This window comes from Sceloporus undulatus, chromosome 1 (assembly GCF_019175285.1).
Source record: "Sceloporus undulatus isolate JIND9_A2432 ecotype Alabama chromosome 1, SceUnd_v1.1, whole genome shotgun sequence".
Taxonomy (NCBI): domain Eukaryota; kingdom Metazoa; phylum Chordata; class Lepidosauria; order Squamata; family Phrynosomatidae; genus Sceloporus; species Sceloporus undulatus.
Window position 1 is genome coordinate 357,549,345 of NC_056522.1, and position 7,500 is coordinate 357,556,844.

Below are 7,500 nucleotides of genomic sequence, written 5' to 3' on the forward strand. Positions count from 1 at the left end.
AGAACAAGGAACCAGACATTTGATCATCACAGGGTGCCTTGTTCTGAGCTCAGCAGTGGCAAATGCTTCAGGTGGCTCAGCAGGACACCTGTGCAGACAGCTGCCCTGGTGAGGGAATAGAGGGCCAATAATGAGGGGAGGTCAGGGTAGTTCTGGGAGGAGGATACTCTGGGCTTTCCTCTGGCTAGTGCAGACAAGGCCTTAGATAGACCTTAGGTCTGATCCAGCAGAGCTTTTTATGCTGCTATGTTCTTTCCCTGATTAATGCCCCCCTCTTCCAATAGTGAATTTAATACAGTCAGTCATCATGCAACTTTTCCCCCCCAGAGTGTCTTTGGATTCTATTCCTCCTAAAACTTTTAACACTTATGGCAGACTTGAAATTTTCCCAGCATGGCTCATTCCTTTTGGGAAAGGAAGGATAGAGTAGGCCATTTGAGCTACAGAAAGAGACAAGACTTGCTATTTTCTTCTGTAGTTCAAAAGGCTCATGCCTTCCAAAAATAGAATTAGCCAGGGTGGGGAAACTTCAAGGCTTGCATTTAAAAGTCCACTGAGAGCTGCAAAGAAGAGATTACTCTTGGGCCATAGGACATCTCCAATGATATTATCAGACACACAATACAATCTGAACTGCAAAATGCAATCAGAAGCAGTCTGAATTATTTTCCCTTCTGCTTGTACTCCAAATCTACCTACTAAGCTGAGGAGGGGTAGAACAGTATAGTATTTATAATGTACTTTGACTGGAATTGTCTTCTGATTTGTAACTCATAAATTCTATCAGATAGTGTATTTGGTATTCATGAATATTCATTTACATGGATGTGCACTCCAAACAAGGTAAGGGGGGCATTGGACATCAAACTTTGTGGCCCCTGGTATGAACTGACCTGTTTTCCACCTTCTGTACAGATTGCAACTTCATTATCTATAGAATTTTTTGCACATCGGCTTTGTCTGCACTGGCCAGGATACTCAAGGGGTAGGCCTGGAGTATCCTGGCCCTGCAGTTGTGCAGTTTCCCCACCTTTGTCTCCACATCATAGTAGCTGTCTGCCCAGATGTTCCATTGCATCTGCCACTGCCATAAGTCACTCATTTCTGAGGTTAGAACTAGGTGCCCAGTGACAGTCATATGCTAGGAGCCTCATTCTGACCTCAGAACAGGAGATCTGCAGCTGTGGGGGATGTGCTGAGCAGCCCAGCACATCTTCCCAGACAATCCAGAGCTACAGGTAAATTTGTTTACTATGGCACGTTACAGACTGCCTAAAAGCGGCGGTCTGCCAGCGCTGCCGGTTGCTCCGTGAGGGAGCTGCAGCGGCCAAACCGTGCGGCTCCCTCACGGAGCAAAAAGAAACCCCAAAATGGTGCTTTTTTGCATCCTGGATGTGACGCTGCGAGGCGCTAGTCACGCACTCGCGGCATCACATCCAGGGTGCGACGTGCGGACGCTATGCATCTGCTATGCTGAGATGGCGGCGTCCGTGTGGAACGGGTGCCGCCATTTTGTATGGACCCAATACTTACTAGGGTTAGGGGCATCAGGAAGTGACGCCCCTTCCTAACCCTAATATGTCCTGGGGACGTACTATAGGCGTGTCTGTAACACACCTCAGTTTTAACCTGTTATGCCTTGGGTCTGGTGTGGGACATACTGGACATGGTCCTGACTGCTCACACTAGAACCAGGGTTTGGTCTGTGCATCATTCAAAATAGGGACCAGAAGTGTCATCACATCAGTTCTTGATGGCATTTTGAGGTGGGGGGATGGACTGCAGAGGAAAAGAAAGATATTTGGCAGTCACTTCTGGGGTGGAGTGGACCTATTTTTTCAATTTTCTATGCATTTAGGGGCTTTCTGCATGGTTTGGAGTCAATTGGTGGCCTGGGGCGGTGGTTGGGCAACTGGTGGGAGATCCACAAGCCACACTATACTCACCCCAGTTGGAGTTAGTAACTTTTCCATGTTATGCTCACTAATTGCTTGTCTGTATGTTTTCTGATTTCTAGTTCATTTGCTTTTCCATACCCACTCTCTATCCATGTTGCTCTAACCTCCAGATACCGTATTTTGTCTCTTTTCTTCCCCCTCCATTAGACCAAGTGTTTAGTATGTACAGGTTTTGTAATTAAAGCTACTTTTATATATTTTACAAAAGAGGCTAGAAAGACTATCTGTGCTAAACACCCCATGTGTCTGACTTGTTCATCTTCTGCTTTACCAATTTTATTACTCTGCTAAAGAGATCCACTGCTGTCTCTTACATTTCCCAACAATTTCTGAAGTTTTGCATTGATTGGCAGAGAAATATTCCCATCATCACTACTCCAACTGCCCAGAAGACAAAAAGAGGCCAGATTTGGGAAGTCTTGGATCCAAAAGAAGATCTTTTTATTCCCTAGATGTTCTTCCAAAACAGGGACAAACTCAAGGATAGGGGAAAGTGGAAAGGTACAAAGGTTCCCTTGCAAATTCTGCCCTGGCAAGTATAATAACAGCAGTGTTGGTTCATTTACTAGCAAAACATTCTCGTAAAAAGAATATTTTGACTAAAAATAATTTTAAATACTAATATTTAATTTTGCACATAAATGTCAATTTAAAATTACAAATTAATACAAAATATCTTTAGTCCACATAAGCTTGTGGGGCAATAAAACTGCTGATCTTGGACATCTTGTTTTTGCAGCAATAGACAGATACAGAAACCCCTCTGGAACAAGCAAAACCAGAAAGTAAGATGATATGCTAAATATATGTAATGTCCTTCGCACATTGTTTAAACATGCCTTGTAATATTGTCCCATAATACTCTTTAGAAGTGTATAATTACAGCATACACAAGAAATAGTGCTTCTTGTTCTAATTCCAGGAAGATTTTAAACCCTAGGTGAACCAGTCAGTCAGAATGGTTTGGATGTTGCGTCATGCTCATGGCATTTTCACAAACAGAGGTTTCTACCTTGGACCTTTCCAGATTATACTGTTTTTTTAAAAAACCAACACACACACACACACACACACACACACACACACACACACACCAGCAACATGGTAAATATATAGCTGTTACTTTTTTTATTTTGATAGAGCAAGACAGTTACCCTGATGAAAATGGTTCACCTAGGGCCTGCTAGAAATAAAATTAGGGCCACATAAAAATAGAGATGGGGACGGGAATAAAGGAATAGGTTAAAACTTGAGATGAGATGAGATGAATTAGGGCCAGTTAGGCACAGAGAAAGGATAAGAGCTAGAAATACATAGGAAGAACTAGGAATAAATGGGAATACATAGGAAGAGTGGGCGAGAGAGGAGATTTTGTCTTGCTAGGAGTTGAGAATGTGAAAACTGTTAAGGGATAAGTGTTACTTTGTTTTAACTGAGGTGGCCTCTCCATGCATCAGCCCTTACTCCAGACCACCTTAAACGCCAACTGAAGCAAATTTATCAAACCATAAACATGCCTGTGACTCTGTGCAGACTTTCTTCTTCCTTGTGATCTAATGGAGGGGATAAAAGCACTTCTTCCAAGAAAATAAATGTGCAAAGCTTGGTACCACCGGCCTGCTGGTCTCAGCAGCAAGCCAAACTGTTGAAGGATTGCAGGTAGCTCAGCTCTTCTTCAGCAATAGATTGCGTAAATAGTCCAAAAAGCCAAATAGCCCAGAAAGCCATAAGGGGTCTCACAGGGCTTGTCATATTCCCGTGTTAATTTTAAAATTCAAGACTAAGGGCAATCTCTCTCAGTGACAAACTCTATTGCTAAGTATTATTTATAGGAATGTCTTCCCTCTCCCTTTTTGCTCATCTTCACCACAAGTCACTCAGAAATTGGAAAGAGTTTTGGTAGCCTTTGCCCCCCACCTCAATCGCTACTCTTTATGAACATCATTCATTATTTCAGTTCAATGTGTTTTCCTGCTATGATTGTCCCATCATTTGTAAGGTGACAAAAATCAGCTTAACTGGTTTGTAATAACATATGTATGGAAGTGGAAGGTAAAACCCAAATAGCAAGAGTGGACGAGATATGGTCTTGTTCTTGTCTTGCTTTGGTTAGAACTTATCAATATTCATAATTTGGGACACCCGGGGAGGCCGCCCACGGACTGCATTCTGGGACTCCCTGCTTCCACAGCATCTCTGCGGCGGCTCTGGTGAGCCGAATTTGGGACACCTGGGGGGAAGGCGGAGAGAGGGGCGTGTCGGGGCAGCGGCACGCTTAAAGCCAGCTTGTCTGGTCTCCTCCTCCGTCACGCCTCCTCTTGCCACCGGACTTTGCCAAAGAGCTGCGTCGCTGCCGGGTGGTTCTCCTCGAGTTGTCGGAGGTGCGCAGCTGCGCACCGTCCCGGGGAGGCCACCCACAGATTGCATTCTGGGACTCCACAGCTCCGCAACTGCGCAACTGCGCACCTTGGTAGCGGGGCATTAGTAGGAGGATTGTGCCCTTGTCAGCCTATTGAACAGAGAATGTCTGCGGTGACTTACCTCTGTTCTTCTTGTTGCTTGGTAGGGGGAGGGGGAGGATATGGAAGCGGGGAATGCTTCGGCTGGGGAGGAAGAGGATAACATCTGCATGAGCGGAGCTCCCCTTGAGGTGGTGTGGGGCGGGGGGGGTATGGCGGAAGGAGAATGGACTTGCGTTACAGAGGAAGGCGAGATCGATGCGTCATATCTATCTCTCCTTCCGGTCCTTCTCCTAACCAAAAGGACCTGAGGGTCATTCCAACCATGCCACAAACCCTGTCTCTGCTCCTGTGCAATGCCAGGTCTATAAACAACAAGACCCACATTATACACGATCTGTTGGAGGATAGCAACTGTGACCTGGCTTGCATTACTGAAACCTGGCTTGGGCCTGAGGGGGATGCTGTGTGGGCACAGGCCCTTCCTGCTGGGTTCTCAGTGAAGGACCAGTCCAGGTTAGGTGGGCGGGGGGGGGGGTGTTGCCTTGGTATATAAGAACAACCTGTCTCTCACCAGGAACCACATCCGTCAAACCTCCTTTATCGAGTGTATTTACTTGACCCTGAAGGCCAGGGACAGTCTAGGGATCCTGTTGGTGTATCGGCCACCCCGTGCGCTAACAGATTCCCTTAACGAGCTGACACAGTTGGTCTCGGAGCTGATGCTGGAAACACCCAGGCTACTTGTCCTGGGTGACTTCAACATCCCCTTCGCGGCCAACTATATTCCATCCGGTGCGGCTCGGGAATTCATGGATACCATGGCGGCCATGGGCCTGTCCCAATTGGTCTCGGGTCCGACGCATTTTGCGGGTAATACACTCGATTTGGTCTTTTGTACGGATGCGGAAAATCCGTGGGCAGAAATAACTAATATCTCTGCCCTGTCATGGATGGATCATTTCCTGGTGGAGGCGAAAATCAAGGCTCCTACCCAGATCCCCCCTGGGGGTGGTGGACCTATTAGAATGGTCCACCCTCGAAGGCTGATGGAACCCATAAGGTTCCAGGAAGCCTTAGAGGGGTACATGGTTGGAAATGACGGTGACTCTGTTGATGCCCTGACTGGTATCTGGGATACCGGTCTTTCTAGGGCTATACACAGGATCGCTCCCAAGCGCCCTCTCAGGCCTGCTTCCAAGCGAAAGCCCTGATATATGGAAGATCTCCGGGCGAGGAAGCGGGTTCTGCGACGGCTAGAGCATCGCTGGTGGAAACACCTACGCTTAGCCGACAAGACTCTCCTAGACTGCCTTTTGGAGAACTACGGAGAGGCGATACGAGCAGCTAAGAATTCGTTCTATGGTGCTCGTATCGTGTCCGCGGAGTCGTGTCCAGCAGAGTTGTTCAGGGTAGTCAGGGAGCTAACTCAGCTCCCTCCTGCCCGGAACCAGATCCTTGAACCTTCTAAGGCCTGCTGTGACCAATTTAACAACTTCTTCGCGGATAAAACCTCTCGGATAAGCGAAGGTCTTAAAGCTGGCATTAGGGCAGAATCCAGAATAGAGGTGTCCAGAGCCTCCGTGGACTCTATTAAACTGGATCAGTTTGAGTTGGTCAGTACTGATGATGTGGACAAGATCCTTGGAATTGTTCTGAAGACAACCTGCTCTCTCGATCGCTGTCCCTCATGGCTAGCGGCTCAGGGGGGACCGGTGGTAACTTCACTGTTGCACCAGATTATAAATACATCTTTGAGGGACAGGCAATTTCCATCCAGCTTAAAATTGGCCATAGTAAAACCGCTGTTAAAAAAGCCCTCCCTCGACCCCCTGATGTAGAATAATTATCGGCCAGTTTTGCTGCTGCCATTTTTAGGGAAGGTGATTGAGAGGGCGGTTGCAATCCAGCTTCAATCGATCTTGGATGAAACGGATTATCTGGACCCATTTCAAACCGGGTTTCGGGCGGGCTACGGGGTTGAGACCGCCATGGTCGCCTTGGTCGATGATCTCCGTCTGGGCATTGACAGGGGAAACGTGTCCCTGTTAGTGCTCTTGGACATCTCAGCGGCTTTCAATACCATAGACCATGGTATCCTTCTGGAGTGCCTGGTAGAGGTGGGAGTCGGGGGCACTGCGCTTCAGTGGTTCCGGTCCTACATCTCTGGGAGGTTCCAGATGGTGCAGCTGGGAGACGTGTGCTCCGATAAGAGGGCCCTTACATCTGGGGTCCCTCAAGGAGCCATTCTGTCTCCCATGCTTTTCAACATTTACATGAAACCGCTGGGAGAGATCATCTGGATACATGGGATGCGGGGTTATCAGTACGCTGATGACACCCAAATAGTTTTCTCTATGTCTCCGACTGATGCAGTGACTGGGGATGGCGTATCTCCTCTCGTGGCCTGTCTGGAGTTGGTAATGGGCTGGATGAGGGAAAACCGACTCAGTCTGAATCCAGAGAAAACGGAGGTGCTCGTGATAGGTTCCCCCGGCCCGGGGATGACGGTGGTTCCACCTGTCCTAAATGGGATTACGCTTCCCGTGAAGGACTCGGTACGCAGTCTGGGGGTGCTCCTTGATTCGTCCCTCCACCTTACAGCTTAGGTGGATGCAACAGTCAGGAGCACCTGTTATCAGCTTCGGCTGATTCGCCAGCTGCGTCCCTTCCTGGACTGGAGGCACCTTGAAACAGTAGTACATGCTCTGGTAACCTCTCGTTTGGACTTCTGCAAAGCGCTCTACATGGGGCAGCCCTTTTACCATACCCGGAAGCTACAACTAGTCCAGAATATGGCAGCAAGGCTGGTTACTGGCATACCCAGAGCCAGCCACATAACACCAGTGCTTAAGGATCTGCACTGGCTGCCGATTCGCTTCCGGGCGAAATACAAGGTGCTGGTTATTACCTATAAAGCCCTAAATGGCTTGGGCCCAGGATACCTTGAGGACCGCCTCTCCCCATACAATCCGCCCCGCGCTCTCAGAACATCTGGGCAGCAGTTATTGAGGGTCCCAGGGGCCAGACTAGTCTCCACGACTAGGAGAGCTTTCACCACCTTGGCCCCGACCCTCTGGAAT